Genomic DNA, 24136 nt, shown 5'->3' on the forward strand with positions numbered 1-24136 from the left:
ATCTGGGCCAGGTCTGAGGTGAAGAAGAAGACAACACTGCACAGGAAGCTCAAAGCCTTCTTTGTACATGCCCTCCTCTGGGGAGGATCGGAGCAGCATGAGGTGTGCAGCTCTGTTGTGAGTGGGTGGTGATGAGTCAGTGTGTCCAGGAGGGCCAGGAGGGCCAATCGGTGCTGAAAGCATTAGGCCTCAGAAGCCCTTGGGGCTTTGGGGAAAGGAAGTTTCGCTGTTCCAAGTTCACAGGAAGCCAAATGGGATTCCCAGAGAGGATTCCTCTTGAGCCTGATGCCCTCCTGGCAGGTTACAAGGCTTTAAAGATACAAGTCCTGAGTTCTTTGCAGTTGGGTAGAGAAAGATACCAAGATACCAGGAGGAAGAGTGTGTCCTGAAGTTGCCTCAGGCCAGGTTCCAATTGTTCCTGAAGTCAGCTCCACCTCTGGCTTCCCTTCAGTTTGTTCTCAGGGCAGGGGTGGGTGAGTGGGTGGTTAATACATTTGCCCTTTTCTTTTACGGTGTTTCTGTCACTTGCAATCAACGAATCCTGGTGGTCACATTGTACAAACCAGCAACTCAAGCGTCTTCCTTGGTTCAGCACTCTTCTTACCTTCTCATCCAATCAAAACCAATTTTTAAATTTTTTAAAAAGATTTTATTTATTTATTCATGAGACACACACACACACACACACACACACACACACACACACACACAGAGGCAGAGATGGAGGCAGAGGGAGAAGCAGGCTCCATGCAGGGAGCCCGATGTGGGACTTGATCCCTGGTCTCCAGGATCACAACCTGAGCCAAAGGCAGATGCTTTAATCGCTGAGCCACCCAGGGATCCCAAAAGCATTTTTTTTTTTAAACTCCACATTCTGATGAACTCTCGGCTCTGCTCACTCGTCTCTAATGTCACAGCCTCCTGGATTATGGCTGAGTCTCTCTCTGGGTTCAGGCTTGCCCCCTTCAACCTCTTGCTTTAACCCTTCAGGGTTATAAACGGCTATAAATCCTTCAGTGGTTTCCCATTATTCCCAAAATAAAGTCCTAGCCTTCCCCCCTAACAAAACCCCCCAAAAAACAAAAAAAGGTTTTTTAAATTTTGAAATTATTTTTGATTTACAGAAGAGTTATAAAGATATTGCAGAGAACTCTCATATATTCTATACTCAGCTTCCCCTAATGTTTGTATGTTTGTTAAGACCAAGGAATTAGCTTGTGTAATACCATTAGCTAAGTTACAAACTTCAGTCTAACTTCACCAGTTCTTCTAGTATTGTTCTGTTTTAGCTCTAGGCTCTGGTCCAGGGTACCAGGTTGCACTGAGAAGTCCCAGCTTTTCTTTCTTTCTTTCTTTCTTTCTTTTTTTTTTAAGATTATTTATTTATTTATTCATTAGACACATAGTGGGAGGGTCAGAGACACAGGCAGAGGGAGAAGCAGGCTCCCTGCGGGCAGCCTGATTCAGGACTTGATCCCAGGACTCAGGTATCACGATCTGAGCCAAAGGTAGATGCTCAACCACTGAGCCACACAGATGCCCGAAGTTCTAGCTTTTAAACAGGGCATTGAAAGGTCTTCTGTTTACCTTCAAGCATGCCACTAGCCCTTACCCTACTCCTTTTGCTCATGCCACCCTGAATCACCTGCAATTCCTTAAAGGACCAGGCCTTTCTTCCTCCAGGGCCTTTGCACATGCTGTCTCCTCCTCTGTCTGAGGAGTCCCTCAGGTAGACCCCTTTTCCTGACCCAATATTTATTTATGTTTCAAGACTGTGCTCAGTTAGCTCTTTTCCTAGGAAGCCTTCTTGACCAAACCCAGCTGACCCCTGGGCTTTTCCAACCCTCCCCACCCCTGTCCTTCACCTTCTCTATCCCTGAATTTGGGATTTGATGACCTGTTTCCTTCTCCCCCTAGGGTTGGAGAGCCTTGGGGCCAGTGCCCTGCTTTGCTGGTCTCTGGGAACTCAGTGCAGGCTTGTAAAAGCGACGAAGCTAGGAAAAAGTCAATACCCACACAAATGTTGGCAATAGCTCAGAGGGAGAAATCGGCTGGCCAGGGCCAGCTTCGTGACTTGAGTCGTGTATGATGGAGTAATAAACTAACATTTACTGAGTATAGACTATGTGCTAGGCACTATTCTAAGCAATCCACACATTCTAATTGAATCCTTGCAGAAACACTATGAAGTAGGTACTATTATTCTCCCCATGTTGCAGATGAAGGAATAGCAATGAAGCAACTAACCAAGATGCACAGTTATTAGAGGTGGAGCTGGGGTACACCCTGAGCTACTTCTGCTTTGCTAGACTTTGGGGTGTATGTTTACAGCATATGGAGGGGGTAGGAGGTAATATTCCAGGCTGGGCAACTGGTAAACCAAAAAAGGTTTTTGGAGGTAAGCGTGGGTGACCCAGATTCTGAAGAGTTTCTGTTGAGGGGGATGTGTTGTTACCCCTGAGGGTGACAGGTGGGGGGACAGCTGCTTGGAGATGCAAGCCTGGAGAAGGGGAGTGGCTGCATCCTGGTGGCAAAGGCCACTGAGCTTCCTGGAGTGTAAGTTGGCCAGAGGTTAAGAATCAGAAAGCTCTGAGAAGTGAGAACAACCCAAGGGGAGAATGTCTCAAGGAGTGAGGAACATAGAGGCCCAGAGAAAGGGGAGCCATCTGGGTTAAGGGATGCCCAGAGTCAGGAAGAGCCTGCTACCTGGAGAGCCTCGTACCAAATTCCTGCAAGCTGGATGATGTGGTTCCTCTGGGCGCCTGTGAACTACCACCGGGTTTATCACTTATGGCCTGAGCTTTCCTCTGGCTGCACGTGTAAAGCTTTGTACCTTAAATGGCAATGCAGCTGCTTACATTAGCAACAACTAGTATTTGCGCAGTGTTTATGGAAAAGGCCTACTGTTTTTAGTTCATCTTTCCAATGCCCAAAGAAGGTAAGCGGGCAGGCATTATTTCCATGCCCTGTTTACTGGTTAAGAAATGGAGACCTAGTGAGGAAAATGACTTGCCTGAGGTCACACAGCTAGAAAGGGACCCAGGAAACACTGAATGAAAGAATGAATAAGAACTTAAACCAGGATGGAGCGTCTGGCTGGCTCAGTCAGTGGAGCATGTGACTCTTGATCTCGGGGTTGTAGGTTTGAGCCCCACATTGGGCGTAGAGGGTACTTAGAGATAAAATCTTAAAAAAATAATAAAATGTCAAACAACAACAACAACCCCCCCACCCCAAAAAAGAAACAAACCTAAAAACCTTAAACCAGGATGATTTGAGCCTGGTTTCTGTTCTTCCTCTATAACCTCAGAGAGGGTACTTAGTACCTAAAACCAGAGCACCTGGCACATGATGGGGGTGGAACAAATGAAGGAAAGTGGTATCAGAAAGAATGAGGTAGTAGGAGAGAAGGGCCCAACAGGGTAAACATCTACCATCTCGAACACTCATTTTTTTTTTAATATTTATTTATTCATGAGTGACACAGAGAGAGAGGCAGAGACACAGGCAGAGGGAGAAGCAGGCTCCTCGCAGGGAGCCCGACGCGGGACTCGATCTGGGGTCTCCAGGATCACCCCCTGAGCCAAAGGCAGACGCTCAACCACTGAGCCACCCAGGTGTCCCACGAACACTCAGTTTGTATCTGGAACGATGCACCTAGTACGTCACTCAATTACTCTTCCCGGCAACTTAGCTGACAAGAGTAGCATTCTCCCCCTTTCACGGGGGAAGGAGCGAGACCCAAGGGATTTGGCAGCTCAGCGAGGGGTCCCAGAGCCAGTCGCTCTGGGGCTGAGCAGACTGACACGGAGCCTTTGTGCTTCCATCAGATGCTCACCTGCCCACCCGGACACGCAGATGCACACATGGACACGTACAGACACATAGTCACACACAGGCACGCACAGATAACACAGACAGATGCAGGTACACACAGAGACACGCAGACACATACCAATAACACAGGTACATGCACACACAGCTACACACACACACACACACACACGGATGCACACGGACATATTCCTGTGAGCTGCGGCCCTTGGAGAAGCCTCCCTGGCCCCTTGGCTAGGGTCTTCATGTGAGTAAATCCTGAGGAATCTTCTTTTTGGGTGTTCCCTGGCCGGTTCCAATCCAATCCTTCTAAAGAATATAAAGAACTAAGCTTTCTGGAGAGAAGAACGTGTCCTTTCCCTCACTCCCTTCTGGCTTCTCTGAGGGGGTGGGAAATCCAGCCGGGGACGGGCAGGAGGAAGGCCAGAGGGATGAGAGGGCACAGAACAGGGAGGCTGATCCCATGGGCATCAAGTGCTTGGCAGGGTTTTTCACTCTTTCTTAACAAGGCAGGTGACGCCTCTGGCTGCCTGGGCATGGGGTGGGGGTGGGCGGTCGGCCCCCTGTCCCTCAGGGCATTATCGCCTTCCAGCCTCTACTTCCACCGGGAGCCCGGGTCTCTGTGGAAGCAGACAAAATAAATCCTAGGCCTGGAATCAGACCCAGTTTCCAATTAAGCTCAACTCCTTTCCTGTACTGTGTGACTTTGGGCAACTCACTTTCCTCATCTGTAAAATTGGGGGAGGATTAATTCAGGCAATTTTGCTAAAATGCCAAGTACTGAGCCCAGTGCAGAACAGATGCTCAGTCCGCGGTGTTCCGTTTCCCCTTCCCCATCCAGCACACCTTCCGGTGTGGCTGCTTCCTTGACAGTCACACTGGGTCATGTTCATACCCCCAACTTCTGGCCTAGGCCCTAGAACATAGTAGGTGATCCACACATGAGTATTGAATGAATCTTTCCAAAATCCAGATCTGCCCTTTATTCTCTTGTGTCCCCAAAACTCATCAGTGGGTGTTCATTTCCTTCAGAATTGCAGCCTGAGCTCTTTAGCCTGGCATTTGAAACCTCTTGTCATCTGATCCCAGAATCACCACCTCCCAGTACTCGGAGCCTGGGTGACTGGGGCCCCTTGCTTAGGAGCCTTGCTTTAGGAGGTTCCACTCTGGCCTTCTGGCCAGGGCCACCCCCATGGGGCAAACAGTCTGCAAGGCCAAGGGGACAGTCCACCCAGAAGCTACACCTCCTCCTCTGGACTATGCTTTAGGATCTGGGCCCCAAATTTCCTGTTGAATGGTCTCAGGTTTGGTTCCAGTGTCTACCTGGGCCTCTTGCCTGGGTCATCTTATGGCAGTTGGATCACATTTCCGGTGTGTGTGTCCCTAAGTCTGAGGGACGGCCAAGGGGTGGCCACTTTTGGCCACCTGTGGATGGTGCTTGGCCATATTTACCTGAGGCCCCACTTGTGCTCCTGAGGCCCTTTGTAGAGTGAGATGGTATCAGTGTTGGGAAGATAGGAGATGGGAGGATGACATGACCTCCATTTGTATGCTTGCCCTGGGCCCAGCAGATGTTAATTAGTTTAACTGACAGAGACAAAGGAGAAAGAGAGAGAGAGAGAGAGAGAGAGAGAGAGAGAGGAAGAGAGCACAAGCAGGGGGAGTGGCAGAGGGAGAGGGAGGAGCAGACTCCCTGATGAACAGGGAGCTGACCCCAGGACCCTGGGATCATGACCTGAGCCAAAGGCAGATGCTTAAGGGACTGAGACACCCAGGTACCCCAACCCCCATCTTTTTTACTGCCCTGCAGGAAAGAAGGTGCTCAGGCACGGATGTGGAGAGGTGTGAGTGTGGGTTTAGAGGCCCCTGTGTTAGGGACTCTCGTGTTCTCTGGGCCTGGAGCAGTCCTACTTGTGGGCACCACCCCTGGGCAGGAATGGGCTGTCCTGTCCATGGGGAGGAAACATTCCAGAGGAGGCATTTTCTGGCCTTGGAGTGGGACTGTAATGCCAGCTGTAGCTCTGCTCCAATTTTTGGTGCTGCCAAGGAACTGGTGAGGGAAGACCCCTGCAGAAAGGGAGAGCAGGGACAGTGGAAGCCCCAAACCCCGTCCAGAGCCAGGACGTACTGAGTGTTGCTGGCTGGGGCACAGGGAGCAGCCCTAACGAGGGGCTTGGCCAGCTCACATCAGCTCCCAGCTGGGCTTCACTCACCAGGTGACATGAGAGGCTGGCACCTAAGAGGCCTGGACTCAGCCCCCAAGTAGACTCATAGCAAGGGTGGCATTCGCAAGAGGAAGCACAGTGGGCCTGGCACGTGACCCCAGGCCTCCTCCTTTTCCCTTGTGAGGGTACTTTATCCAGGTATAATTCATATACAAGAAAGCGTTCCTATTTCACATGTACAGTTTGATGAATTGTGACAAATGTCTGCAGTGGTTTTACCATGACCACAGTCGTGATGGAGCACATGGTCATCTCCCTCGTGTCCCTTTTCAGGTGTCCCCTCCCTCACCCCCGGGCCCAGGTAACCACAGACCTGTTTTCCCTGTGGTCCCGCCCTTTGTGGGATTTCGCACAGGTGGGATCATACAGGGTATGTCTTTTGCGTCTGGCTTCCTTCCCTCACCACGATTATTGTGAGACTCAGCCATGCTGTGTCATTCATTGCTGAATAGTGTTCTGTTGTGGAGAGGCGTCACACTTCGTGCATTCGCCAGTTGATGGAGTTTTGAGTTGGTTCCCATTTGGGGCTGTTACATATAAAGCTGCCGTGAACAACTGCATACAGGTCTTTGTGTGGGCCTAGGCTTCCACTCCTCTTGAGTGAAGTTGCTGGGTCCCACGGTAAGTGGATGTCAAGTGTCGAGCAAAGTGGCTCTCCTATTTTGCCTTTTCTCCAGCAGGGTAGGAGGGTTCCAGTTCCTCTATATGCTTGCTAACTCTTCAACCCGGGACTCCTGACCCCAAAGCCCAAGGAGCGGAGAGACCGTGAGTTGTCGAGGGCAGGTGGGTGGCACAGGCTTGGCTGAGCAGCTTATCTCTGTGAGGATCTTAGGCTGGCGGAGTAACCTCCAGGGATATGAAGCTTTGTTTTGTCGTTTTACAGATGGAAAAGCAGAGGCTCAGAAATGGGCAGGGGCCTGTGTTTCCCCGGGAGGGGTTCGGTGCTGGTGCAGCTGAGAGGAGGCCGTAGAATGGAGGGGGATTAAGAGCAGAGATCTTGGAGTTGGCTCGGCCCCAGATTCTAGTCTTAGCTTAACCAGTTACCGACCTCTCCGAGCCTCTCCTCTTGCTTCTGCAAAATGAGGACAAAAACAACCTCACAGGCTAAGATTGGGAGGAATTAAGTGCCTGGGGCTTGGTAAGTTTAAGGAACATTTATTGAGCAGCTCCTATGTGCCAGGCACTTGGTACGGGGGGAGGGGGGTAGAGTGGAGAATGAGATAAACATGGTCCCTGTGCTCCTGGAGCTTACAGGACAGTGGGAGGAGAAGGATTTCAAAGAAAGAAACTCACACACACACACAAAAAACCCTAATTATAAATTGTGACGAGTGTTGTTTGAAGGAGCCCGCTTGTCATCTACTTCGGATGGGGTGATCAGAGTCTCTCCAAAGAGATGACGCTTAAGGTGAGGCCTGATGCTGGGGAGGAGCTGACCACGAGTGGAGGTGGCGTTCCAGGATGTGGGAAGAGCAGAGGCGAGGGTGCAGAGGTTGGGAAGGACCGAGCCGACTTCAGGTGCAGGAGGAGGGGTCCGGCCCGGCAGAGATCCAGGAGAGAGTAGTGCGGGGACATGAGAGGGATGTGACACGGTCCTGGTTGTGCTGAGCCTTGCAGGGGTTTGGATTTTACATGAAGAACAGATTTATTTTAAACCCAGTGAGTGTCGGCTGTTATTGTGCTTCCTCCTATTTTCCATCCCGCAGGGGCCTTAATTCCCAGTTCGAGCCTTTTTCCGAAAACCCGATGCGGGCAGGTGCAAGGCTGGGGTCCGCAGCCAGCTGAGCCCGGGCCCCCACCCCGACCCCTCCGGCAGGCCTGGCAAGCCGAGTGGCACCAGCTGGCGGTGGGGAGGGTGGGGGAGACCATCTGCTGTTCTCATTGTCCATCAGCCCATTGTCTGGTCCACGCCCTCTGCTCTGAGGACAGCGGGGACAATGGGGGGGAATGTGATCTGCGGGCTTCTGTTTCCCCGGCCTGGCCCCTCGCCCCCACGGTGACACCAGGAGAATGCCCCCCTGGGGGTGGAGGCAGGGTCTCTGCCAAGCAGGAGGCAGCACCACACGCATCCCTCACCATCTCCCTGGCAACCGCAGCTGCCAAATTGTTGGTTGGAGGGGTTTTTTTTAGCGTCCCGGGTGGGGGTTTTCTCCTTGCATCCCCTCAAACGGTGGGTGCTGTTGGGAGACGATGGGCTTATCGCCTCCTGAGGGCCCCAGCTCCTGGCCTGGTGACTCTGGACGCCTCGGGCCACCCGGGGGGCCAGCGCGGGAATGCGCCAAGTGGGATGGAGCACTTGCTCGAGATGCCAGCAAGATGGAGACACCAAAATAAACTCAAATGATACCCGAGACAAAGCATTCATGCTCTCATCATCCAAAAAAAAAAAAAAAAAATCAGAACGCGGTTAACCTTTTACTCCTTTTATGTTTTAGGGTTGTTTCTGTTCGGACTTGCGGTGTGGGGGGCACCATGCTCTTCTCACCGCGTTGGATCCTCTGGAGGTCTGGGCCTGGCCCTCAGGGGATGTGAAGGCAGAGAAGCAGACCCCTGGCTCAAGCTTGGCCCTCCAGCCGAGAGAGTCGAGTCTTGCAGGGCAGTTGGAGAGCTGACTCGTTAGCTGCAGTGCAGGTGCTCTGTCTGGCGTCCCGGAAGCCGAGGGGGTCAGCTAGGGATACAATAATAACCGATGTTTATTGAGCATTTACTATGTGCTGCGAATTGCCTTCTGTATTTTAACACGTTTAATCTTCACAGCCGATCTGGGAGGTGAGTATGATTGTTATCATGCCCATTTTATAGATTGGACCACTGAGGAGTGGAGAAATTAAATATGTCACCCCAAGTCACACAGCTCTTGGGTGACAGAACCAGGGTTTGCACCCCGGCAGCTGGGCTCCCCGTGCCAGGCTCTTACGCTCTCTCTCTCTCTCTCTCTCTCCCTGCCACCCTGGTTCCTGGTGGGCTCGTGCATAGCTCCTCCCTCAGGAGGTGAGCCCCAGCCCCAGGCCCACGCCAGGCCAGACCCCTGGGGAGATAGAAATAGGAGCCCAGGCACCTCTCCAGGCCACCCCGATGGCTTGGCAGAGCCTGTGGTTGGGCACTAGCCTGCCCTAGGTTTGCGTCTCCGCTCCCATACTTCTCAGCTAAGGTGGCCTTGGGCAGGCCGCTTCACCTCCACGGAACTCATTGTCCCTTTCTGTAATTTGGGATAACAGCCCTACCTTCCTCAGGGGGACGGTTAGCGTGAGCCCTGAATGAGTTGACATATGCCAAGCACCCAGAACAATGTGTGCCCCTTGGAATGTGCTCGGGGAATGCTAAGGGTGGCTGTTATTCTTGCTTTGCTCCCCCCACCCCACCTTTTAGGGTGATCGTGAGGACTGAGTACTGGGTGAAGGCACTTTGTACATGGGAGACAATTACACAAATGTCAGGGCTTGGTGTGACTCATATAAATACGGGGCGTTCAGTCTGGATAGCAGGAGGGGGTGGGGGCTGAGACGAGAACCAGCTTCCTGGGTGCTAGGTGCCACGTGCCAGCTCAGTGGGATGGTCGCAAGGCCACCGGCAGCTGAGAGGCACGAGAGGGCTGCCCGTCTGCGCTGCTCCCTGAGCCAAGGGAAGGCGCCTGGGGTGGGCACCCTCCAGCACATTCCCTTCCCTCGTGGGGCCTCAGGCTCCCCATCTGTAGAATGGGTGGTTGGGGACGCGCTGATTTCTAAGTTCCCCCCCACTCCCCCGCCGCCGCCGGCCCCGCTCGGATCTTCTCTGACTCTGGGAGAATGAGCGAATGTGTAAAAATGAAAGTGGAAAGCAGACACGTGGTGCGGTGGATCTATTGCAAAAGTGTGCCCAGTTCTTCCCTTCTCCCTGTAAGCACGCCATCGACAAATGACTTTGCAGCTTCTCCCTTCAGGAGGTGGGGTCTGTGTCCCCAGCCCACGGGTCTTGGCTGTCCCGATGCTTTGCTTGGGCTGATGCAAAGTGGAGGGGGTGGCACTGCGCTAGCTCCGCGGGTGCCTCCCCGTCCGTCCCTTCCTCTCGCTCGCACTCTGTCCCTCTCCCTGACCCTTGGGACCGCCGTGCCTGCAATCCTGGGCTAGCCTGCTGGAGGATGAGACACATGTGGCCCAGTCACTTGTGTCATCCCCGCTGACAGCCCGCCGCTAATTGTCAACCAGGTGAGGGTGAGACCGTCCTCGACCCGCCAGGCCAGGCCAGGCCAGGCCAGCCGCCGGCTACAGGACGGAGGCCAGCAGAGGAGCGCTGAGCCCGGCCCAGAGCAGCAGAGCCGCCCGCTGCCCCGCAGGCTGGTGAGAGGGGAGAAGGTGAACTGTCGTGTGCACTGCAGGCTTTGTGGTTGTCACTCAGCTTTACTGATGCTCCTCCGCGGATAATGGATATGAGGGTCGGTGGGGAGAGCGTGGCTTTGGCCCACTGCATGACCTCTGCTGGGGACTGGCTGTTGCTCTCCCTGGGGTGGGGGGTGGGGTTGGGGGGCGTGGGCAGGTGGGGTGGGTTCTGTGCAAGGCTTGGGACCTTAGGTTCTAGGAGGAGAGTCATCTGTGCTTTCAATTCCAGCTTTCCCACTTTCTAGCTGCATGGCTTTGGGGGAGTTACTTAATGGGGAGGCCTCTCTTTTCTCAAACCTGGTGATTCGTAGGAACCCCCCCTTTGGGGTTGTCCTGTGGACTGACTTAACGAATGTAAAGCACTTAGAGAAACTATGCCCGTGGAAGAGTTTTTAGGGGTTTAAGGTTTGCAGTCAGGGGATGTGAGACTGGAGTCCTGTTTCTCCCCACTCACTGGGGGTGTGACCTTGGTCCTTCCTAAGCCGTCCTGCCCTGAACTGGGACTCTGATAGCATCTTCCTCATCACTGAGGTTGTGGGCTTGGCATGGTGCCTGCGCCAGGGGGTGCTCAGGAGGCCTCAGTGTTGGGGAGCTGCCCGCTGCTCCTGGTGACACGGGATCTTGGAACCTAATGTCCCCTGGAGACCAGTTCTAAGTCCGATTCCTCCGATCAAAGACAGTGGAGCTGAGACCCAGAGTGGGACTTGCTCAAGGTCACACAGCGTCTATGGCGGGAACCTACACATTCTGACCTGTAGCCCGGAGCGCTTTCCACGGTTCGAGGGGGGTTGTGCCCCTGAGAGGTGTGTGTGTTCCAGGCTAGGGGCTCAAAAGAGCAGACAAAGCTCGGCCCTGCAGCCTGTGCCATACAAGCCACATGAAGGAGCAGGCTCTTCCTGGAGGGCGAAGCCTCTTGCTGACCTCTCCCATGAGCCCGGCCAGGACTGGTGCAGAAGAGCTCCCAGAGAGAGGGGGGCCTGACCCCTGTGCACCGGGGTCAGGATGTGTAGGTGGCGGGTGACACAAGTGACACAGGCCTCAGTAGGAGCACAGAGGGCACCAGGGCCTAGGGTTCTGCCCTGGGTATCCACAGGGACACAGGGGCAGAGCCAAATGGGACAGAAGCAGACCCAGGCCTCCTGATCCCCCATCCCGGGGATTTTGCTTAGCTCTCCTCCCCACCTCTGTTCCCTGCCACCTCAGGCTCCTCCTGCCCCGTGGGTGTGACAGAGAGGGAAGGAGCCAGGCAGTTTGGAGCCTGCCCCACCCTGGGCCTCAGCCTGGCTCAGGGAGCCTCCCTGGGTGCCTCCAGCCCCACCTCTGTCTTGGATGATTACAGGGCTGCGGGGTCTGGCTGCGGCCCAGACACTCCCTCCTGGGTCCTCTCGAGGGGAACTGGTCCCTGACCTCATTGTCTGTAGGGGACCGGCCCACGGCTGAGTCAGAAGTACCCCCGCCCCAGCCGGCCTCTGCAGATGACCCTCCAGGTCTGAGCTTGTCCCCAGGGCGGAGGCCAGGGGTTCCCTGCCTCCTCTGTCCCTCCCCCGGGGCGGGCCCTGGGGGCTGAGGGTGCTGTGGCTGTGTGCATGGGCTCTTCACGGGCACGCCCTGTTTGTTCTGTGTGCTCACTGGGGACATGGCAGGGGTGTGTGTGAGTGTGTTCCCGTAAGTTCTCCCTGTACCCTCTTCTGTCCAACGTGTGGGCCTCCTGCAAGTGAGCTGTGTGCACAAGCCATGCGCGGTGTGTGTGCAAGACGGAGGTGGGGCGGGGGCCTGTCGGGCTCATACCCCCGGCACTTCCGACCCGCGCTGTGTGCGTTGTGTGTGATCGGAGTGTGTGCATGTTGTGTGTGTGTGTGTGTGTGTGTGCACTCGTGTGTATGCATCATAAACACACCATTTACTGGACACGTTGTGAGTGTACGGAACCAGGGGTTGTCGGCACTGGGGGCGAGCTTCAAGTTCCAAGGCTGTGTGTCCTGTCTGTCCCCACCAGCCTGGCTCTGATCCTTCCACAGCGCCTGCTCGCACAGCTCAGACAGGCCCAGGGAGTGGAGATCGTGTGCAGGGAGCCGGAGGGGAGGCGGATCACCTCAGGCTGGCTCCTGGGCTGGAGGCTGGTGTCACTCAGAGACCTCGGCACCTGCAACCCTACTGGCAGGGATGGGGGGGGGGGAGGGCCCGGGGGACTCCTCTTGGCCAATCTACCCCTTCATCTTTGGCCCCCAGAGATCTTTTGCCTCTGGGACCCCTGATGTTTCCCTACATATAACAGGTCCTCGAACCTCCATACAGGGGGGCTGTGGGATCCTGGAAGCCCCTTGGCTGCACTTGACCTTACAGCGAGGTGGCCTGAAACCCAGGTCTGTGGGCATCAGGTCCCAGGTCCCCCAGCCACTGCCCCCTCTTGCCAGAAACTCCTGCAGCCACCTGATGGGATTGGGGAGGGAACGGTAACAGTGGGGACACATATCCATCCACCCATGTACCCTCATGTAATCTAGGGCATAAGGCACAGCATGGTCTCCTCACCCCCACTCCAGGGCTGCCATGGCAACGCAGAAGTTGGCTCACCATCTGCTGCCTGTGGGGACCTCACTCAGGCCTTTGCCATGCTAGGAATTTGTGTGGGGAGGCACCCCACCTGATCTGGGGCGGCTATTGGGCACATTCGGCCCTGGAGACTTTGGAGATGATGCAGCCTGGGGTCCCTCTGGCTGCTGGAGGAGAGTGGACCTCAGAAGAGCCCATGGTTCTCCCTGGGATTAACCTCTCCTGGTAACATCTTCTCCCAGGGGAGGGTCAAAGACTTACACTAGAGTGTAAATGACTAACTCCTTCTGTAAGAGCAGTGAGTTGAGGGAGTGTAGATAGTTGGATAGTTCGGCTTTAATAGGAATAAGAAGCTTCAATAAAGCAATTATCAGTAGAGAAGATGCGGGATGTGAGAGGGAAGGGTAGGGACGTTAAACATTTAAAAATTCAGTTGTGAGGGCTCCTGGGTGGCTCAGTCGGTTGAGCATCTGACTCTTGATTTTGGCTCAGGTCATGATCTCTGGGTTGTGAGATCGAGCCCTGCATCAGGTGGGGAGTCGGCTTGAGATTTTCTCCCTCTGCCCTTCTCCCTGTTCGAGCTCTCTCTCTCTCTCTCTAAAATAAATAATAAATAAAATCTTTTAAAAGAATACAAAAATAAGAATTTAGTTGCAAAGGTGGTTCTGGGTATATGCTGGGGCCACTGCAAATCTGTATTTTTTTTTAAGATATTATTTATTTATTCATGAGAGACACAGAGAGAGAGGCAGAGACACAGGCAGAGGGAGAAGCAAGCTCCCTGCAGGGATCCCGACGTGGGACTCGATCCGAGGACCGCAGGATCAGCCCCGAGCCAAAGTCAGATGCTCAACCACTGAGCCCCCCAGGTGCCCGGGGCCACTGCAAATCTAACTAGTCCCTACTGAGTTGGTGGGAGTAGGGGAGAGACCTGTGCCTCGTGAGGCCTTTGCCTCTGCCAGGAGCTGAGTTTTTTCTACTGGGCTCCGAGATCCTCCTACCCCCACTTCTGGCTCCTCAACATTTGTTTTCCTTGGGAAAATGTTCTCATGTTCTCCCTTGGATTCTCTACTGAGTGTGAAAAGAGCAGTGGAGAGGAGGAGGAAGTCAGGATTCCAGGAGAGGAGTGAAGTGGGGGTGGGGCGGGTGGAGGGGAGGGCTGGGTGGAGAGGGAGAAAGAGAAGGGAAGTTGAAGGAAGATGAGACCAGGTGCAGGGTCTGTTCGACTCCCTGGTCTGTCCCTAGAGGGCACGTGAGTGTGGGCGAGTAGCTTCTCCCTCACTGTGCCTCAGTTTCCTTATCTGTAACACGGGTCCATCGCTTCCTCGGGGCGTCTGTGAAGACTGGGGGAGGTGCTGGTTGGGGCCTGGCACCCCGAGAGCACACAGCATTGCTTGGGAACAGCAGTCTGCACCCCTGGCCCCTCTGCCATGAGTTCTGTGCCAGAGAGGAAAGTTTCCAGACCCTCCCCCGGGGCCTTCACTCTTCTTGGAGGAGGAGGAGGAGGAGGAGGAGGAGGACGAGGATACTCTGGCATTGGAGCCTGTCTCCTGCTGACCTGGGGTCCACCGTCTGCCTGAGTGAGGAACCCCCTCCCACAGGCCCTGGGCAGGTCCCACAGGCCTTCTCCTCGCCAGGCGACATCCACAGGCTGGGAGTAACCCACATAAATCGAGGTCGGTGTACTGTGCAGAGCCGGGATGCCGGAGTCCTCCACCTCAGGGGCCCCCCCGGCCCAATCCCTGGCCCAGGAACTGGGACAACCCAGGAGATAAACAGGGGAGTCATTCTCAAAGGCGGAACCCACCCCTGGCCACGCCCAGCACCCCGGCCCAGCCAGGCCCCAACAGCACCCGGCTTGGCTCAGGAGGGAAGATGGGAGGGTAGAGTTCCCAGGGGGAAGGTGGGAGCGGGGCAGGATAGCAAACCCTCTCCACCAATGAGCTCCTTTCTGTGAAATTCTAGCATCTGCAAATTTATTTCTGCCAGCAATTTACCTTTTCTGCAAGCAAGAGAAATCTGTTCTTGTTTGTGAGTCACTGCTTTTTTTTTTTTTTTTGAAAGATTAGAAAAAGAAGCATCTGTGGTTGGGAATGAAACAGGGGGGTGAAGTTCAGTGGCAGGGCCAGTAAAAATAAAGCTCCGGCATAAAGCCTAACGGTCTCGCTCCCATTCAACCAGAGAGATTATTTTGTTGGCTGGAGGTACATGGCTTTATTAATATCCACGCAGCATCCTTCTTGATAAAGCAAACATTTTCTAAGCACATAAACTTCGAAGCTTAAAATCGAAGGCCCTATTTGATGCGATGCAAAAAACTGGAAAATGTGCTGTCTGTACAAACCTATGAGAAAATATTAAGCCACGTTAGAACGGTCTGGGTAGGAGTTCAGCGCTGGATGCACAGCTGAGGGCTGGAGAAGGTGGCGGGCCCCTGTGTCCCGGGGTTAAGGCTGTGCCACCATCCTGTCCTCTGTAGGGGACACTGCCACTGGAAGACCCCCTTAGGGGTCCCCTAGGGACTGCACTCCTTTCCCCTGGGTGCCTTGGTCAGGGTCCTCAGGCCACACTGCCTGGAGTTGCAGAGTCTGCCACTTGTCCTCCAATGTGCCTGCTTCTCCAGCTCAAGACTACATTTCCCAACCTCCTTTGCAGTTAATCTGACCATGTGACTGGGATCTGGCCAATGGGATGGGAGTGAAAGAGTACCATAGGCAATTCTTGAGTGTGCCCTACAAAGGACTAGAGTGTGCTTCCCCTTCCCCTTCCCCCCTTCCTGCTAGTGGAAGACCCCTCGGACCCCAGGGTGGAAGCCACACGTGGAGGCTGGCGGGGCTGTCCTGGACGTGTACCTCTGGACTGTCATATGAGAGAGAAGGAACCTTTTACCTTGTTGAAGCCAATGTATTTTGGGGTCTATTTGTTACAGCGGCTTATTTTGTACCTCACCTTCTTTGTGTGGCAAACACAACTTGACAACTAGCCTAAATCCGGAGTTGCTTATGTGTGGTCCCGCCGCAGTTTGTTTAGCCCGTGGTTCAAAGCCTGTGAGACCTGCCTTCAAGCCCCTGTGCTCCTAACTTTGGGCATTTTTTTTTTTTTTTACTTAATCTCACAGCACTGGGAAGATTTCAATAATAAATGCCTTTTACATGGTGACCCTGGGTCCACAGGCATATGTCCCTGGGGCAGAGCTTAGCCTCATTCCATGCGGTGCCCTCCGACAGCTTCTATTCCAGTGGTTCTCAAAGTGTGGTCCTTGGGCCAGCAGCATCAGCATCACTTGGAAACTTGTTAGAAATGCAATTTCTTTTGCCCCATCCTGGACCTGCTGAGTCAGAAACTCTGGGGGGTAGTACCTGCCAGTCTGTTTTAACAAGCCTCCTGGGTGCTTCTGATGTAGCTCAAGTTTGAGAACCACTGTTTTACTACATTTTTTTTTTTAAAATGCTAGTTATCACCTATTAAATTGATCTCATAACCCACTAATATGAGTCAGACTCACGTAGGCTCAACAGATGTCGGTCTGTTTTCCTGCCAGTGTACATTTCTCTTTCTTCTTCGACTTCCAGAAATTTCAGTAGAGGCAATATCCCTAGTCCGTGGCTCCAAGGAGAGGTCAAGACCCCTGGTCCACTGATGCCGTGGTTGGTTCAGGGATGAGCATGGGATCCTTCCCGTCCAATGAAACCCGACCCTGAGACTTTTGCGGCAACTATTGGGAAAGGCCAGCTCTCTCCCCAGGAGTCGCCGAGCTGTAGGAGGGGAGCGCAGGACTGCCCAGGTCACTGTCGCTGCTTCCGCACTGGGGGAGAGGCAGCCTGATGCTGCAGGCACCTCAGGGGAGGGGAGCTGAGGGAGAGAGGAGGCCGTGTGCAGATGCTTTCGGCATCCAGCATCTCCTTAGGCCTGATCTCAGGCACAGCTGCCGGGGTCCACCTCGAGCATCTCCAGGGCTGCGGAGGTGGCCCAGCTGGAGCACAGGCACAGCTCTGCCACTCGGGCATGTCCATCCCCACTTCCAGCCAGTGTCATAAGGGGCTGGTGGCGCCATGCCCCCCCCCTGCCCCTGCTCTACAGAAAGACAATGCTGGGAGGCAGCGTGCTTCTCAGAGATTCCAGGGGAGTCCAGCCCATGTTGCTTATGCAGCAAACGTGGAAACACACCCTTTCTATGCCTTTCCTTCTTCCTTGTCCCAATCTCCTCTCTCTCTCCCGTTCCTGCTTTCTGTAATCCCCTCCCAAATAAACCATCGGCATCCAGGTCCCTGTCTCAGGCTTGTTCTTACCAAAACCCAAGCTAAGACAGATGCCTGTTGACATTTGAGCTTTTGGGTCCAGCCATACATGAAACAAACTCTACTCCTGGACTTTCCAACTGGAAAGTGAGCCAAAAAACAAAAAAAGTCCCCTTTTTTGTTCTGTGTATTAGTTACCTATTACCAGATGGAGAAGAGTTAACTGTTACTGTGCAACAAATCACCCCAACCTTCGTGGCTCTGGGACCACAGTCGCTGTGGGTGAGGGATCCAGGAGTGGCTCACCTGGGTCCTCTGGCTTGGGGTCCCTCATGAGATTGTAATGAATGTGTCAGCCTAGGCTGACTTGTACCTGCATCTTCTCAAGGCTCGACAGAGAAAGGACCTGCCTCCGAGCTCACGGCTGTTGGCAGAATTGTGTTCCTTGGGGGCTATTGGATTGAGGCCCTTGGTGCTTCGTTTCCTGTTCCTTCCTGTGTGAGCCTCACCCTGGGGCAGCTCACAGCACGGCAGCTGGCTCCCATCAGAGCTAGCCCCGGAGGGAGCCAGAGAGGGCAAGCCAGCAGCGCAGAAGCCAGGGTCTTTTATCACTTGATTTTGAAAGCAACATCCCAATACTTTTATTGCATTTAAAAAAAATATTTTACTTATTTATTCATGAGAGACAGAGATAGATAGAGAGAGAGAGAGAGAGAGAGGCAGAGACACAGGCAGAGGGAGAAACAGGCTCCACGTAGGAAGCCCGACATGGGACTCGATCCTGGGTCTCCAGGATCATGCCCTGGACTGAAGGTGGTGCTAAACTGCTGAGCCACCCAGGCTGCCCTAGTTGCCTTTTTTTTTTTTTTAAGATTTTAAAATTGTATTCATGAGAGACACAGAGAGGGAGGTGGAGACACAGGCAGAGGGAGAAGGAGGCTCCCCACGGGGAGCCTAATGCAAGACTCGATCCCAGGACCGTGGAATCACAACCTAAGCAGAAGGCAGATGCTCGACCACTGAGCCCCCCAGATGCCCCTTTTGTTGCATTTTTTAATGTTGGAAGCAAGTCCCTAGATCCAGTCCAGTGCGCCCTCAAGGGGAGGGGATTACACAGGGACAGGAAGCCAGGGAGTGGAGATCATCGGGAGCCAGCTTAGAAGCTGCCACCACGGGTCCCTTGCTGTTCTCTTCAGGTAGGACTTTTCTTTCTTTCTTTCTTTCTTTCTTTCTTTCTTTCTTTCTTTCTTTCTTTCTTTCTTTCTTTTTCTTTCTTCTTTCTTCTTTCTTCTTTTTCTTTCTTTCTCTTTCTTTCTTTCCTACTTTCTTATTTTTATTTTTATTTTCTGCTTGATTTTCACCATGCTTTTATGGCACCTCCTAACCTTTATTTAATGTTTATTCTATGTCCAACCCTGCACAAGACCTTCACCTGCGTGATCTCATGTAATCCTCCCCTATGAGAGCAGACCCGAAAGCATCCTCATTTTGTAAGATTAGGAAACCGAGGTGCAGAGAGGTTAAGTAACTTGCCTGAAGACACACAGCTTATTAAGTAGAGTCATTGGAATTCATCAGAGACAAGGTTTTTACTTGCCAGGGGATCAAAACCTCCTCAGCCGGGTGAGCATAAAAGCATCCAAGGAGGCTTGAACAAGTTCATTCACTCAGAGCCTTAATCCCCTGCCCTTTCACACGGGTCTTAAGTTCCTCACCCAAACAATTTCCTGTTCTTGAATTTTCATTACTGCTAGAGTTTGTAAATCTTCTTTGGGTCGGGGAGGCACTGGGGAATGCACTGAGGGCTATGGACCTTCCCCCAGTCCAAAAAATACACTCATGCACTCAGATCTGTATTTGCCTTATGATTTCATGTGGCACCTGACTTCCCAAAGGGCCTCAGGGTGCCAGGATGGACTCTCGTTGGCTCACCTTGAGTCATGTGCCCAGCCTGGAACCAGTTACTGTAGCCTTGGGAATTTGGGGCTCTGGGTGGCCAGATCCTTAGAGACCAGGACATCCCGTCCTCTCATTTTACAGATGGAGGGATTGAAGCTTAGAGGAAAAAGTGACTTGCTTGAGGTCACACAGCATTAGTGGGCACTGGTCAGACTCATGTAGTCAAGCCTGACGGTCCCTTAGCCCGCAGGTTCCTCCCCATTGGGGAAGTGGCTGACCCATTAGTGTCTTCCCAGCCACTTGGTCTGGGGCCTGGCACACAGTAGGCATTTATTTATTCATTTTTAAAAGATTTTATTTTTTTTATTCATGAGAGGCACAGAGAGAGAGGCAGAGACACAGGCAGAGGGAGAAGCAGGCTCCCTGCGGAAGCCTGATGCCAGACTCGATCCCAGGATCCTGGGATCACGATCTGAGCCAACGGTAGATGCTCAACCACGGAGCCACCCAGGTGTCCCTAAAGTGGGCATTTAATAAGCACTAGGGACAGTGATCTGAAAAGCCCCCCTGAAGGTACAGAGGCTGAATCCATGGGACTTGAAATTGAAGTAGTGTTTACCCTATGAGACCCGGAACACTGTGGATTATCCACACTGTGTATTATTAGGTATCCCACGAAAAAGAGGAGGGGCTCTATGAGGAAATAAGTTTGTGAAACACAACATGAATTGATTTATTTACATTTGAACTTCTCAGAATTTTTGATAAGCTCAGTGCAGTGAATCCCTCATGAGGATTTGGCACGCAGTGCTTCCCAGGCTTGTCTGACCATACAATCCTTTTTATTAAGTGGGATTAAAAAAAAGATTTTATTTATTTGAGGGAGAGAAAGAGCATAAATGCAAGAGCAAGGTTGGGGCGGGGCGGAGTAGGGAAGTGGCAGAGGCAGAGGGAGAAGCAACTCCCCGTTCAGCGGGGCTGAGATGTGGGGCTCCATCCCAGGACCTTGGTTAACCAACTGAGCCACCCAGGCGCCCCGTTAAGTGGGATTTTTTAAAGGATTAGTGTTAAGAAATATATTTTGGGAAATTCCAGACAGAAGGATCAGCAGGGACCAGGGTGGTAAAGGAAGGCTTCTTGGAGGAGGAGGCACCTCAGCTACATTCAAGGAGGATTGGGAAATTCAGCTGAGAGCAGGAAAGGCATCCCACATGAATCACAGGAGAAAGCACTAAGTGTGATATAACACATATGAGTTGAAAGACTTATACCTGTCAAAACTCCGTTGGAGACAAGCATCAGAAGTGCAGTTCAGACTGACTTAGGCAAAATGGGACATTTATTGGTCCATGTAACCGATTTCAGGCATGGCTGGATCCAGGTGCTTGAACCCTGCCCGTAGGGATAAATACTGGCTCTGTTCTGAGGCAGGCTCTCTTCCCAGGGGTACCTGGTATCTCTAGGGTCACATGCTGCCAGCTAGCAACCTCAGCAGGAAGTGAGATGCTTGTTATAATAATTTCAATCAGTGTCGCAGGATGGACTCTTCATTGCCTCTGCTTGGGCGATGTGCCCAGTCTGGAACCAATCACTGCAACCTAGGAGATCTATCTCGTGCTCTATTGGCCAGATCCTTAGAGATCATCGCACGCCATCCTCTCATGGGTAGATGCAGAAATTGGAAACCAGAGAGGAAGAGCAACTTTTTCAGGGCCACACAGCAAGTGAGTGGCAGGAGCTTCCAGTTCAGGGGCTCTTTTCTGTTGCAACTGGTTGGGGTGGGCGGGGTGCAGTTGGAGGGTAGGGGGGCACCTAGACCAGTGTGGACTGGTGTCTTTGTGCTTTGTGCTGAGTGCTGTGGGGGAGCCTTGCCTCCAGAGGAGGCTGGAAAGGACAGGAGTCCAAGGCCTTGACAGGCCAGCAGACTGCAGGCCCAGCCTTGTGGCTGAGTTGGCTCTGAGCACATGTGGGATCGGCTGTGGCCGGTACAGAGGCGAGTAAAGGGAACGGCTCCCTGGTGGGGATGGGTTGGGGCAGGGTGTGCGTGAGGAGGATCTGTCAGAATGGTGGGGTCTGAGGCCTGGGGTGTCTCACCAACTCCTCCTTCTCCCCGCATTTCCGTATCTAAGCTGTTGTTAGGCCTCTTAATTCTTCCTTCTAAATACCTCTAAACAATCCACTTCTCTCTGGTTCTACTGATCCCACTCGAGTCCGAGTTACCATCATCTTGCACCTGGTGGCTGGCAACAGTCTTTTAAATGGTCCCCCCACTGGGCACCTGGGTGGCTCAGGTGGTTAAGTGGCCTACTCTTGATCTGAGCCCAGGTCTTGATCTCAGGGTCCCTGCTGGGTGTGGAGCCTACTTAAAAAACAATGTCCCCCCCCTGGGCAGCCCCGGTGGCCCAGCGGTTTGGTGCTGCCATCCTGGAGACCCGGGATCGAGTCCCACTTCGGTCTCCCTGCATGGAGCCTGCTTCTCCCTCTGCCTGTCTCTCTGCTTCTCTCTCTCTCTGTGTCTGTCATGAATAAATAAAAATAAAATCTAAAAAAAAAAAAGTCCCCCCTTCCATTCTTGCTCCCCTGCTGCCACCTCACCTCGATTTAGTCTCTTCGTAGAAGACTGGATGTCCTTCCAAAAACTCATATCAGATATCATCATTAAAATTTTCAGGGGGCTGAGGACAGCAGCTGAGGGAGCTGGGAGGAGGGGGTTCCAGACCTAATCTCAGGGAGGACGTGATGTCGGAGCCGAGATCTGATGGACAGATGTCCCGGTACGTGTGAGATCATTCGTTTGCTAACTGAGTGAATGAACGAATCTGCACATCTGCATCTTTGAGGATGCAGACGTCAGGGGTACGTGCGTGTGTATGTGAGTAGATGCTAGAAGGGATCCATATCCGTTTATGTGCAGAATATGCCGAGCATAGTATAGATGCACACACAAACAGGTGCATTCACACGAGTGTTAGTATGTGAGTCCAAGTACGGGTTTTCAGGGTAGAGAGACGCATCCCGAGGCAGCATCACGTAGTGGAACTAGGCTGCCTGCTCGAATTTTCACTGTCACTTGTACGTCCTAGGCAAGTTAACCTCTTGGTCAGTCTGTTCATCAATAAAATGGGGAAAAGAATATCATCTCGCTGGCTCGGTAGGGCGCCATAGAAGCCCCTGAGCCAGGCACCCAGGTAACTTATTTCAGGAGAGACAGTAAGGGAGTGAGGGAAGCAGGTGGAGCTGGAGGAGGCGCTAAGCCGAGAGGCAGGTTCATTTGAAGAGTTGCCTTGGCCTGACCCCTGGCAAGTCCTGAAGCCTGAATGATACCATGAGGTTGGCCCACCCTGAGGGAAGGAGGTCAGCTCTTGCCAGTGGGCCATTGGCTGGCTGTACCCAGCCTTCCATGTGGAAGAGGAAATTATCTGTGGGGCATTTTCTGGTGAGGCCCTTTGGGCCGGCTCAGGCCAGTACTCGGAGCAGGGGGCAGCCCATACGTGACACCGTAGCCGGGGGACCATGCACCAGCAGCCTTTACTGAGCTTCTGGGGACAGGTGGCATGGGCCTCCCCCTCAAAGCTTGTTATATGTGCAGAGTCCCCACCAGCCCTACCCCAGACCTGCTGACTCAGAACCCGCATTTTAACAAGATCCCCAGACCTGAAAATTCAAGAAGCACTTGCACAAAGCAGTGACCTCGTAGGGTTTGCCGCGAGGCTTCAAGGAGGTTAAGGTACAGAAAGCACTTAAAAAGCCCGTAGCACACGATGAGTGCTCTTAGCATCATGGGTACTGAGGTGTGTTGAGCTCGTTTGCTTATCCAGATACTTGTGTGGAAATAAATGTGTGCAGGGAGGAGGGCTACCTACGAAATTTGCTGGATTCACTGCAAAATGGAATGTGGGCCCCGTGTTAAAAAAAAAAAAAATAGACGGCAGACAGAGCCTTAACCCCAGGCGGGGAGGGCCCTTGTGAGATCCGGGCGCTGTGTGGATGCTCAGGTGGGTGGCTGGTGGCTTGGGGATGTGCAGGTGAGTTTTGGGGGCCCTGCGATCGCTGGTTTCCTTTCTACCCACCATCCTTGTGGTGCGAGAGGGGGCGAGGGCAGTCTGGGTGACGGGTGCAGGCTGAGCATGGGCCTGGGGGGCAGGGTCTCCTGGGTGCGCCCCCCCCCCCCCAGCAGCCGGTGCGCGCGTGTCGAGCCGCCTCGGGGACTTGGGGGGATCGTGAGAACTGGCGGCTGAGAAATGTTCTCTCCCGTCTGCACACTGCGAGGAGAGCGTGTTCCCCCCTGAATCGTGGGCACCCGTTCCCGGAGCTCCGACTGCTCAGTAGAAGGGGTGTGAAATTTAATTTGCACTAATTACCCCGAAGTGGGGGGCGGGAAATGAGCTGGCTCCGCGCACGTTTGGCCTCTGCTTCGGTGCCAGGGTGGGGGTGGGGCGGGGGTGCCGCTGCCATGGCAACCGCAGCTGCTGGGATTTGGGGATGTCGGTGGGGGAGGCTGAGGCAGGCCTGGGACCTTCGTCCCCGGGACAGTGTGTGTGTGTGTGGGGGGGGGGGGTCTGGATGGGGAGGTGGGGAAGGAGAGGGAGGGAGCCCCTCGCCCTGCTGCAGCTGGGGGAGGTGCTGGGGGGAGGTCAGCAGCTCTGTCCCAGGGGCCGGAGGGGCTGTCCCAGGCTGGAGGATTCCGTGGGGCAGGGGTGTCCCTCTGAAGCCCCCCGGGGTTGGGCTGAGCCGGAGGGCAGACAGCCAGAGGGGCAGCCCGCGGAGAGAGCACTGTGGGGGAGGATGCCCTGCGGGTCTCCTCTCGCTGCTGTCCCACGCTTTGCTCAGCCTCAACTCTCCTCCCCTCTCCTCCTCCCCCCAGGCCCCTCCCTCCTCCCCCTCCCTCTCCCCACAGACTCTCCTGCCACCACTAGAGGGCGCCGAGGCGCCACGGTCGCCCTTGATGTCTCCACCTGGGCCCCGCTGTGGGCGCCTGGATGGGGTGGGCGAGGAGGGCCCGCAGCATCTGGGCCCTCAAAGAGCTGCGCTG

Source organism: Vulpes lagopus, chromosome 8 (genome assembly GCF_018345385.1).
Source record: "Vulpes lagopus strain Blue_001 chromosome 8, ASM1834538v1, whole genome shotgun sequence".
Classification (NCBI taxonomy): Eukaryota; Metazoa; Chordata; class Mammalia; order Carnivora; family Canidae; genus Vulpes; species Vulpes lagopus.